The sequence below is a fragment of the Rhinopithecus bieti genome, unplaced genomic scaffold (assembly GCF_001698545.2).
Source record: "Rhinopithecus bieti isolate Rb0 unplaced genomic scaffold, ASM169854v2 scaffold_52032, whole genome shotgun sequence".
Taxonomy (NCBI): Eukaryota; Metazoa; Chordata; class Mammalia; order Primates; family Cercopithecidae; genus Rhinopithecus; species Rhinopithecus bieti.
The window spans coordinates 1,194,815-1,208,253 of NW_016821592.1; the positions used below are offsets into that span (position 1 = coordinate 1,194,815).

The following is a 13,439-nucleotide window of genomic DNA, read 5'->3' on the forward strand; positions in this document are numbered from 1 at the left end:
GCAGCAATGCTACTTTATATTGTCAGTTTCCATGTTACCAGATACTATCTTGAGCTTAATAAAGTTTCCCTAGAGTCTGCAAGTGACACTATTCTTTCTTCGACATGTTATCCCAATACCTAAGGTGTACTGCTGCTAAAAAGGTCAGGTGACACCTTGTTTCATAGGTTATTTACTTTGTTTTGTTTTTGATATTTTTTAAAAGGCCCTTTTCCTGCATCTTTACTCTTGCCGTCTGTATTGGCTTCTTCCCTGTGGCCCGTAAATATGCTCAAGTATCTCTCAGGTGAAAACAAAAACAAAAAGTGAAACATAAAATATATGTTCTCTGAACCTGATACCCCTTCTTAATCACACATCCTCCTTCCATCTAAAGTCAAGTTCCTTGAAATAAGCGTCTACCCTTCTGGTGTCCACATCTTTACCTCTCTTTCATTTGTCCAGGCCTAGATCAGGTTTCTGTACTTATCACTACCCAGCAACTTCTCCTGCAAAGCTTCTTGAAGACTCAAATCCGGCAAACACAGTTCAGTTCCTATTTTACTTGACCAAACACATTAGAAGTGAAAGGCTACTGTTAAATGCATTTTTCTAGTTCGGAGGCTGGCAAACTACACCCTGTGGGCCTAATCTACCAGGCCTCTGTTTTTGTAAATAAAGTTTTATTGGAATGCAGCCATACCCATACTGCCTATGGCTGCTTTCACACTACAATGGCAGAGTTTTGAGATGGAGGCTGTGCGGTCCTCAGAGCCTAAAATTCTTTTTTTTTTTTTTTAAGATTGGCTGTTTTTTAAAATTGTGTTTTCAATGAGAAATACCTCATCTGTTTACAAAATAACTCTTGAAAAATCCAAGGAGTACAGATACTATAAAACTAAAGCAAACTCCAGTTATGAGACACTACATACATCATGCAAAAACAACAGCCTCATCTCCGGGTTATGAAAACTAAAACTAAAAAGTCACTACATAGAAAAGGTCCAAGTTTTCAGCTTGGCAGAACTTGGGTGGTGCAGTTACACAAAATGTTTAATAAACAGAATTGTTTTCCCCTATGTGTAAACAAAATGACAAGACTAAACCTGTGCCTAGCAATTTCAATCTAACTCTGAAGCTACATAAAATACACAGACACCTTATACACTTCACCTGTTGGCATGGCCATATGACCGTCTTTTTTTCTTAGTTGGTAGGCGGAAGGGCAAGGTGACTGTGCAGAGTAAAGACATGGGGAGTAGAAATATTGTATATTAGACATTATAAAGTCACAGTGAAAAGAAAGCCTCAATTAATGCATAGCCTAAGGGGGAAAAGACTATACTCCAACTTCGCAAAGTTAATTTAGAAGGATACGGGAAGAGTTTAACTGCAGTTTAACATGAAAAATGCATATATAATAGAATGGAGCACAATGAAGGATTCATGAAATATACAGCCTAAAATTCTTACAGAAAAAGTTTGCCAACTCCTGTTCTAGTACATTTAATACATCTGATCATTTCCTTCTAATTTATAAAACAATTCATTTTAAAAAAGATTTTAGATATAGTGCAAAGTGATTTTATTATCTCAACTTTCATTAGCATCTAAAACAACATGAGACATGCATTATTAACCACATTTTAAGATAAATAAATTGAGGTTTGGAGAAGTGAAGTTACACGGCTAGTTAAAGGCTGAACCAGGATTCTTGCTTGGGTCAGAATGGTTCTAAAACCTGTGGTTTTTTACCACTATTCTGGAAATCTTGTCCTCTCTTGGTTTCTGTGACACTTTGTCCTCTGGTTCCCTACTCACTGCTTTGACCAGTCATCTGTCTTCTTTTGCAGGCTTATCCACCTCTATCCACTCCTTCAGTACTGGTTCCAGAAAGCTCTGTACTCCATTCTCTTCTCTCTTCCCATGCTACACATTGTGCTTGAGCAATGGCATCCGTTCCCATAGCATCCAGCTTTTTATAAAAGCTTCTTATGAAAGCTGGTATATACCCACTATACTAGTGGGATGCCCAGAACGTGAACAACTTTCCAGGGAGAAATGCTGCACTCAGCCTTTAGCAGTTCCTTTCATGGGTGGCACGTGGATGGCTGCTCATGCTGGCAGTGGCTTCAATCTCTTAACAAGTCCTGCCCAGGAAGGTCTAGCATCTGGCTGCAGGATGGAAAGGTGCTTCGCACTTAATTGCTTTTTTCTTGGCCTTTAGGGTTCTAGTTAATAGAACCCTAAAAGACCAAAAGCATCACTCTTAAACATCTTGCTAGATTTTCTTTTAAAAAAATCTGTTTTACTTGTGAGACTTTACTTTGTTCCTGCTAGATCTCCAGGGTCCAGACAGTGCCTGTCACAGAGTAGACACTCACACTGAATGAATATGGGGACTTCAATTGTTAATGTCAACTTTTCTTTTTTTAAAAGAAATTCATAGAAGAGGACTAAATGGCAAATGAATGATGAAAAGTTCAATCTTACTGGTGTTCAGGGAAATACAAATTGAAAAATAATTAGTTACGATTTCATCTTCATCAGGTTGGCTAAAATTAAAAAGTCTGACAATACAAAAATTTGTATGGGAAGATAAGAATTCTCATATACTGCTCACAGGATGGTAACTTGGTATACTTTACGGAATAATTTAGTAATATATAATAATAATATAGTCTATTATATAGACTTCAAATGTATACTTTCAAGAAATTCTTCCACATATGCCTAAGGAACTATGAAGGAAGGTGTTTCAATAAAGAATTGTTTATAAGAGCAAAAACATGAGGATTCCCGGGCAAGATGGCCAAATAGAAACAGCTCCGGTCTGCAGCATCCAGCGAGACCAATGCAGAAGGTGGGCGATTTCTGCATTTCCAGCTGAGGTACCTGGTGCATCTCACTGGGACAGGTTAGACAGTGGGTGCAGCCTATGGAGGGTGAGGTGAAGCTGGGTGGGGTTTTGCCTCACCCAGGAAGTGCAAGGGGCTGGAGAACTCCCTCCCCTAGCTAAGGGGAGCTGTGAGGGACTTGCCGTGAGGGACAGAGATATCCGGCCCAGATAGTACACTTTTCCCATGGTCTTCACAACCCACAAACCAGGAGATTCCCTCCAGTACCTGTGCTGCAAGGGCCCAGGGTTTCAAGCACAAAACTGGGTGACTGTTTGGGAAGATACCAAGCTAGCTGCAGGATTTTTTTTTTTTTTTTTGGTTCCCCAGTGGCACCTGGAACACCAGCAAGACAGAACCATTCACTCCCCTGGAAAGGGGGCTGAAGCCAGGGAGCCAAGTGGCCTAGCTCAGCGGATCCCACCCCCACAGAGTCCAGCAAGCTAAGATCCACTGGCTGGAAACTCTCGCTGACAGCACAGCAGTCTGAAGTTGACCTGGGATGCTCCAGCATGGTGGGGGAAGGGGTGTCCACCATTACTGAGGCTTGAGTAGGCAGTTTTCCCCACATGGTGTAAACAAAGCCACCAGGAAGTTCAGACTGAGTAGAGCCCACTGCAGCACTGCAAAGCAGCTGTAGCCAGATTGCCTTTCTAGATTCCTCCTCTCTGGGCAGGGCATCTCTGAAAGAAAGGCAGTAGCCTCAGTCTGCGGCTTACACATAAAACTCCCATTTCCCTGGGACAGAGCACCTGGATGAAGGGGCAGCTGTGGGCACAGCTTCAGCAGACTTAAATATTCCTGCCTGCCAGCTCTAAAGAGAGCAGTGGATCTCCCAGCACAGTGCTCAAACTCTGCTAAGGGACAGACTGCCTCCTCAAGTAGGTCCCTGATCCCTGTGCCTCCTGACTGGGGGACACCTCCCAGCAGGGTCAACAGACATCTCACACAAGAGAGCTCCAGTTGGCATCTGGCAGGTGCCCCTCTGGGACGAAGCTTCTAGAGGAAGGAGCAGGCAGCAATCTTTGCTGTTCTGCAGCCTCCACTGGTGATACCCAGGCAAACAGGGTCTGGAGTGGACTCCTAGCAAACTCCAACAGACCTGCAGAAGAGGGGCCTAACTGTTAGAAGGAAAACTAACAAACAGAAAGCAATAGCATCAACATCAACAAAAAGGAAGACCACGCACAAACTCCATCAGAAGGTCACCAACAACAAAGAACAAAGGTAAATAAATACACAAAGATGAGGAAAAACCAGTGCCAAAAGGCTGAAAATTCCAAAAAACAGAATGCCTCTTCTCCTCCTAAGGATCACAACTCCTTGCCAGCAAGAGAAAAAAACTGGACAGAGAATGAGTTTGACGAATTGACAGAAGTAGGCTTCAGATGGTGGGTAATAACAAACTCCTCTGAGCTAAAGGAGCAAGTTCTAACCCAATGCAAGGAAACCTTGATAAAAGGTTGGAGAAATTGCTAACAAGAATAACAAGTTTAGAGAAGAACATAAATGACCATGCATGACCTGAAGGAGCTGAAAAACATAGCACAAGAACTTCATGAAGCATAAACAAGTATCAAAAGCCAAATTGATCAAACAGAAGAAAGGATATAAGAGACTGAAGATCAACTTAATGAAATAAAGCATGAAGACAATATTAGAGAAAAAAAGAATGAAAAGGAATGAGCAAAGCCTTCAAGAAATATGAGACTATGTGAAAAGACCAAACCTACATTCAGGTGTACCTGAAAGTGACAGGGAAAATGGAATCAAGTTGGAAAACACACTTCAGGATACTATCCAGGAGAACTTCCCCAACATACCAAGACAGGCCAACATTCAAATTCAGGAAATATGGAGAACACCACAAAGATATTCCTCAAGAAGAGAAACCCCAAAACACATAATTGTCAGATTCACCATGGTTGAAATGAAGGAAAAAATATTAAGGACAGCCAGAGAGAAAGGTCGAGTTACCCACAAAGGGAAGCCCACCAGACTAACAGGAAATCTCTCTGCAGAAACTCTACAAGCCAGAAGAGAGTGGGGGTCAATATTTAACATTCTTAAAGAAAAGAATTTTCAACCCAGAACTTCATATCGAGCCAAACTAAGCTTCATAAGTGAAGGAGAAATAAAATCCTTTATAGACAAGCAAATGCTGAGGGATTTTGTCACCACCAAGCCTCCCTTACAAGAGCTTCTGAAGGAAGCACTAAATATGAAAAGGAAAAACCAGTACCAGAAATGGCAAAAACATACTAAAATGTAAAGACCATCCACACTATGAAGAAACTGCATCAACTAATGGGCATCAACTTATGATGCCAGCTAGCATCATAAGGACAGGATCAAATTCACACATAACAATATTAACCTTAAATGTAAATGGGCTAAATGCCCCAATCAAAAGACACAGACTGGAAACTGGATAAAGAGTCAAGACCCATTGGTGTGCTGTATTCAGGAGACCCATCTCACATGCAAAGACACTCATAGGCTCAAAATAAAGGGATGGAAGAAGATTTACAAAGCAAATGGAAAGCAAATAAAGCAGGATTTGCAGCATCAGTCTCTGATAAAACAGACTTTAAACCAACATACATCAAAAAAGACAAAGAAGGGCATTATATAATGGTAAAGGGATCAATTCAACAAGAAGAGCTCACTATCCTAAATATATATGCACCCAATACAAAAGCACAAAGATTCATAAAGCGATTTCTTAGAGACATACAAAGAGACTTAGACTCCCACACAATAATAGTGGCAGAATTTAACACCCCACTGTCAATATTAGACAGATCAATGAGACAGAAAATTAACAAGGATATTCAGGACTTGAACTCAGCTCTGAACCAAGTAGACCTAATAGACATCTACAGAACTCTCCACCCCAAATCAACAGAATATACATTATACTCAGCGCCATATAGCACTTATTCTAAAATCAACCACATAATTGGAAGTAAAAGACTCCTCAGCAAATGCAAAAGAATGGAAACCATACCAAACAGTCTCTCAGACCACAGTGCAATCAAATTAGAACTCAAGGTTAAGAAACTCACTCAAAACTACACAACTACATGGAAATNTGGAAAGCAAATAAAGCAGGATTTGCAGCATCAGTCTCTGATAAAACAGACTTTAAACCAACATACATCAAAAAAGACAAAGAAGGGCATTATATAATGGTAAAGGGATCAATTCAACAAGAAGAGCTCACTATCCTAAATATATATGCACCCAATACAAAAGCACAAAGATTCATAAAGCGATTTCTTAGAGACATACAAAGAGACTTAGACTCCCACACAATAATAGTGGCAGAATTTAACACCCCACTGTCAATATTAGACAGATCAATGAGACAGAAAATTAACAAGGATATTCAGGACTTGAACTCAGCTCTGAACCAAGTAGACCTAATAGACATCTACAGAACTCTCCACCCCAAATCAACAGAATATACATTCTACTCAGCGCCATATAGCACTTATTCTAAAATCAACCACATAATTGGAAGTAAAAGACTCCTCAGCAAATGCAAAAGAATGGAAACCATACCAAACAGTCTCTCAGACCACAGTGCAATCAAATTAGAACTCAAGGTTAAGAAACTCACTCAAAACTACACAACTACATGGAAATGGAAAAACGTGCTCCTGAATGACTACTGGGTAAGCAACAAAATTAAGGCAGAAATAAATAAGTTCTTTGAAACCAATGAGAACAAAAATGCAACGTACCAGAATCTGTGGTACACAGCTAAAGCAGTGTTTAGAGTGAAACTGATAGCACTAAAGGCTCACAGGAGAAAGCAGGAATCTAAAATTGACACCCTAACATCATAATTAAAACAACTAGAGCAGCAAGAGCAAACAAATTCAAAACCCAGCAGAAGATGAGAAATAACTAAGATCAGAGCAGAACTGAAGGAGATAGAGATCAAAAAAATCTTCAAAAAATCAGTGAATCCAGGAGCTGGTGTTTTGAAAAGATTAACAAATAGATAGACCACTAACCAGATTAATAAAGAACAAAAAAAGCGAAGAATCAAATAGACACCATAAAAATGATAAAGGGGAGATCACCACTGATTCCACAGAAATACAAACTACCATCAGAGAATACTACAAACACCTCTATGCAAATAAACTAGAAAATCCACAGGAAATGGATAAATTCCTGGACACACACACCCTCCCAAGACTAAACCAGGAAGAAGTCAAATCCCTGAATAGACCAATAACAAGTTCTGAAATTGAGGCAGTAATTAATAGCCTACCATAAGAAGCCCAGGTTCAGATAGATTCACAGCTGAATTCTACCAGAGGCACAAAGTGGAGCTGGTACCATTCCTTCTGAAACTATTCCAAACAACAGAAAAAGAGGGACTCCTCCATAACTCGTTTTATTAGCCCAGCATCATCCTGATACCAAAACCTGGCAGAGACACAACAAGAAAAAAAGAAAATTTCAGGCCAATATCCCTGAGGAAGATCAATGCAAAAATCCTCAGTAAAATACTGGCAAACCAAATCAAAAGTACATCAAAAAGCTTATCCACCACGATCAAGTTGCCTTCATCCCTGGGATGCAAGGCTGTTCAACCTACACAAATCAGTAAACATAATCCATCACATAAACAGAACCAATGACAAAAACCACACGATTATCTTGACAGAGACAGAAAAGGCCTTCAATAAAATTCAACACCCCCTCATGCTAAAAACACTCAATAAACTAAGTATTGATGGAACATATCTGAAAACAATAAAAGCTATTTATGACAAAACCACAGCCAATATCATACTGAATGGGCAAAACCTGCAAGCATTTCCTTTGAAAACTGGCACAAGACAAGGATGCCCTCTCTCACCACTCCTATTCAACATAGCACTGGAAGTTCTGGCCAGAGGAATCAGGAAAGAGAAAGAAATAAAGGTATTCAAATACGAAGAGACGAAGTCAAATTATATCTGTTTGCAGATGACATGGTTGTATATTTAGAAAACCTCATTGTCTCAGCCCCAAATCTCTTTAAGTTGATAAGCAACTTCAGCAAAGTCTCAGCATACAAAATCATTGTGCAAAAATCCCAAGCATTCCTATAAACCAATCATAGAGAGTCAAATAATGAGTAACTTCCAATTCATAGTTACTACGAAAGGAATAAAATACCTAGGAATCCAACTTATAAGGGATGTGAAGGACCTCTTCAACAATTACAAACTACTGTTCAAAGAAATAAGAGAGGACACAAACAAATGGAAAAACATTCCATGCTCATGGATAGGAAGAATCAATATCGTGAAAATGACCACACTCCTCAAAGTAATTTACAGATTCAATGCTATTCCCATCAAGCTACCATTGACTTTCTTCACAGAATTAGAAAAAAACTACTTTAAATTTCACATGGAACCAAAAGGAGCCTGTATAGCCAAGATGATCCTAAGCAAAAGAACCAAGCTGAAGGCATCACGCTACCTGACTTCAAACTATACTACAGTAACCAAAACAGCACGGTACTGGTACCAAAACAGATATACAGACCAGTGGAACAGAACAGAGGCTTGAGAAGTAACACCACATATGTACAACCATCTGATCTTTGACAAACCTGACAAAACAGCAATAGGAAAAGATTCCCTATTTAATAAACGGTGTTGGGAAAATTGGCTGGCCATCCATATGCAAAAAACTGAAACTGGACCCCTTCCTTACACCTTATACAAAAATTAACTCAAGATGGATTGGATTAAAGACTTAAGTGTAAGACCTAAAAACCATAAAAACCNAAAAATCAATGAATCCAGGAGCTGGTTGTTTGAAAAGATTAACAAAATAGATAGATTGCTAGCCAGACTAATAGAGAAAAAAAGAGAGAAGAAAAAAATAGACACAATAAAATATGATAAAGGGGATATCACCACTGTTCCTACAGAAATACAAGCTACCATCAGAGAATACTGTAAACATCTCTATGCAAATAAATTAGAAAATCTAGAAGAAATGGATAAATTACTGGACACATATACTCTCCTAAGACTAAACCAGGAAGAAGTCAAATCCCTGAATAGACCAATAACAAGTTCTGAAATTGAGGCAGTAATTAATAGCCTACCAACCAAAAAAAGCTAAGGACCAGAAGGATTCACAAGCAAGTTCTACCAGAGGTACAAAGAGGAGCTGGTACCATTCCTTCTGAAACTATTCCAAACAACAGAAAAAGAGGAACTCCTCCCTAACTCATTTTATGAGGCCAGCATCATCCTGACACCAAAGCCTGGCAAAGACACAACAAAAAAGAGAAAATTTCAGGCCAATATCCCTGATGAACATCGATGTGAAAATCCTCAATAAAATACTGGCAAACCGAATCCAGCAGCACATCAAAAAGCTTATCCACCACCATCAAGTCGGCTTCATTCCTGGGATACAAGGCTGGTTCAACATATGCAAATCAATAGACATAATCCATCAAATAAACAGAACCAATGACAAAAACCACATGATTATCTCAATAGATGCAGAAAAGGCCTTCAATAACATTCAACACTCCTTCATGCTAAAAACTCTCAATAAACTAGGTATCAATGGAATATATCTCAAAATAACAAGAGCTATGTATGACAAACCCACACCCAATATCATACTGAATGAGCAACAGCTGGAAGCATTCCCGAAAACTGGCATAAGACAAGGATGCCCTCTCTCACCACTCCTATTCAACATAGTATTGGAAGTTCTGGCCAGGACAATCAAGCAAGAGAACGAAATAAAGGGTATTCAAACAGGAAGAGAAGAAGTCAAATTGTCTCTGTTTGCAGATGACATGGTTGTATATTTAGAAAATCCCATCGTATCAGCCCCAAATTTCCTTAAGCTGATAAGCAACTTCAGCAAATTCTCAGGATACAAAATCAATGTGCAAAAATCACAAGCATTCCGATACTCCAATAATAGACAAACAGAGAGCCAAATCATGACTGAACTCCCATTCACAATTACTACAAAGGGAGTAAAATACCTTTGGATACAACTTGCAAAGGATGTGAAGGACTTCTTTAAGGAGAACTACAAACCACTGCTCAAGGAAATAAGAGAGGATACAAAGAAATGGAAAAACATTCCATGCTCATGGATAGGAAGAATCAATATAGTACAAATGGCCATACTCCCCAAAGTAATTTATAGATTCAATGCTATCCCCATCAAGCTACCATTGACTTTCTTCACAGAATTAGAAAAAAACTACTTTAAATTTCACATGGAAACCAAAAGGAGCCTGTATAGCCAAGATGATCCTAAGCAAAAAGAACCAAGCTGAAGGCATCACGCTACCTGACTTCAAACTATACTACAGTAACCAAAACAGCACGGTACTGGTACCAAAACAGATATACAGACCAGTGGAACAGAACAGAGGCTTGAGAAGTAACACCACATATGTACAACCATCTGATCTTTGACAAACCTGACAAAACAGCAATAGGAAAAGATTCCCTATTTAATAAACGGTGTTGGGAAAATTGGCTGGCCATCCATATGCAAAAAACTGAAACTGGACCCCTTCCTTACACCTTATACAAAAATTAACTCAAGATGGATTGGATTAAAGACTTAAGTGTAAGACCTAAAAACCATAAAAACCCTAGAAGAAAACCTAGGCAATACCATTCAGGACATAGGCATGGGCAAAGATTTCATGACTAAAACATCAAAAGCAATTGCAACAAAAGCGAAAATTGACAAATGGGATCTAATTAAAGAGCTCCTGCACAGCAAAAGAAAGTATCATCAGAGTGAACAGGCACCCTACAGAATGGGAGAAAAGTTTTGCAATCTATCTGTCTGACAAAGGGCTAATATTAAGTATCTACAAGGAACTTAAAGAAATTTACAAGAAAAAAGCAAACAACCCCATCAAAAAGTGGGCAAAGGATATAAACAGACACTTTTCAAAAGAAGACATTTATGTGGCCAACAAATGTATGAAAAAAAGCTCATCATCACTGTTCATCAGAGAAGTGCAAATCAAAACCACAATGAGATATCACCTCACACCAGTTAGAATGGTGATCATTAAAATGTCAGGAAACAACAGATGTGGAGAAATAGAAACACTTTTACACTGTTGGTGGGAGTATAAATTAGTTTAACCATTTTGGAAGAGAGTGTGGCAAGTCCTGAAGAATCTAGAACTAGAAATACCATTTGACCCAGCAATCCCATTACTGGGTATATACCCAAAGGATTATAAGGCATTCTACTATAAAGACACATGCAGATGTATGTTTATTGCAGCACTATTCACAATAGCAAAGACTTGGAACCAACCGAAATGCCCATCAATGATAGACTGGATAAAGAAAATGGGGCATATATACACTACGGAAAACTATGCAGCCATAAAAAAGAATGGGTTCATGTCCTTTGCAGGGACACAGATGAAGCTGGAAATCATCATTCTTAGCAAACTAACACAGGAACAGAAAACCAAACACCGCATATTCTCACTCCTAAGTGGGAGTTGAACAATGAGAACACATGGACACAGGGAGGGGAACATCACACACCGGGGCCTGTTAGCAGGTGGGGAGTATGGGGAGGGGTAGCAGCATTAGGACAAATACCTAACATAGATGACGGGTTGATGGGTGCAGCAAACCAACATGGCACATGTCTAACTATGTAACAAACCTGCACGTTCTGCACGTGTATCCCAGAATTCAATAAAAGAAAAAAGGAGCAAAAGCATGATGACCTAAACATCCATCAACAGGGAAATAAACTAAGGTATATTCATTCAAAGGAATGCAGCATAGCAGTTAAAAAGAAAGAAATAGTTTTATGCATATACATATAGATATAAAAAAACTCAAAAAAATGTATTTCAAAGCATGTTACAAAATGTGTGTGCCATATAATGACATGTATGTAAATTTTAAGAACAAAAAACCATTTATGTCTTGTTTATATAAAAATGCACATGCAGGAGAAACATTACTACTTTCAAAGGAAGAATGCACACCAACTTCAATATGATAATTTCCCTGAGAGAAATGGGTAGAGTGGGTACTTCAATTACATACGTGATGTTTCCTTTTTTAAAAGATCAGAAGTAGAAAACAACTTTGTTTTGCAAATTTAGACAACTATAGTAGCAAGGCATATAAATCACCACACAATGAGCTTCTGAATCTCTGTTTATCTCCATGCTTTCAACAATTGAAGTTCCACATTAAAACTGACTTGACAGGAGCAAATAATGGTAAGAGTAAAACACAAATGAACAAAAGCACTTCTATATTTTGGCTCATAAAAGTGAAAGTTAAGAGTTTCAAATAAAACCTCAAAAACCTGTATCTGTCTGTGGTCTTACTTTCATCATCATTCTCTATTATTTATGAAGTAATATTATCTAAGGTAATACATACTATGCCTGCTACTATGGTATTCTGGGAGTGGATTCATGGGGTTTTGTTTTCTTTTCGAATAATCAGTACTGTTTCTGTTAACACTATATGAGGGTATCATATGAACCAGACACTAAATGAAAGTACGTAGGGCAAGAAAAAAAGAAAAAAGACCCATATGATCACTATACAACCCTGAGTCTAATTTTGAAACTCATCTATTCTTCCTAAAGCTCACAGTGAACTGAAAGAATAATGAATTTGTTACTTTCAACTGGAATAAAAGTTAACTTTTTAAAAAGATGTTTCTAAAGCTTCATATAATATTGTAACTCAAATAATAGTTTTAGACCCATAGAGTGATAAAGCAACATAAGTCAAATATGACAAAGAGAAGTAGGAAGCTTAAAAAATAAAATGAACTGAAAAGTTTTCAGAAATCACTCAAATTTAAATGAAAACATCAATGTGAACTAGAGACCTTAAGAGTATATTTTTTACCGTGTCCTCAAAGGGACCCAACCAGCCTCTGATACCATCCTCCCTAAAAATAGTACTCCCCCATATACCCAGCTTTTGGAGTTGAATACTATTCTCACCAAAAGAAACTGAGGCTGCCACAGCAGTAGCTGATTCTGTCTTGGAGTGACAAAAAAAATTAAAAAAAAAAAAATAAGTAAAAGCATGTGATTACCAAGAAGCAAAGATGCTTTCCAAAATGTTAACACTAGTGCTAAAAAGGACACAGACACAAACTTAACAGACTCCTCTGAGGGCCACCTTATGAGAATTTGAGCATTGTTCATCACCACCATACCTAGCAGAAAATCAGCTGAGCCCCAGAAAAGGCATAAATGCATAGGTCCATAATAATACTTGTGTACTAAGAGACAGCATACAAGAGATTCTAATGGTTACAGAAAATGTGTTCAACTGATCTACCCAAATTTCATGAGTCCTCCACTCAAGTTTTTGTCAACAACTAAGGATAGAATTAGATATTTTTCCTTTCTTATGTGAAACAAATAGTATTAGAAAATTGTGGCTGATATCCATTTTTTGAAAAGAAGTAAAAATCTTCAGGTACCTATTGTAAAAGAGAAATGTTACATATGGAACATGTAACTGTCACTTAATG

General features: G+C 38.3%; 1 protein-coding gene across 3 annotated transcripts in view; it reads right to left on the minus strand.

The window, feature by feature from the left end:
* Positions 1-13,439, minus strand: part of RMDN2 (regulator of microtubule dynamics 2) — a 90,818-nt gene that overhangs the window by 66,379 nt on the left and 11,000 nt on the right. The window lies entirely within an intron of this gene.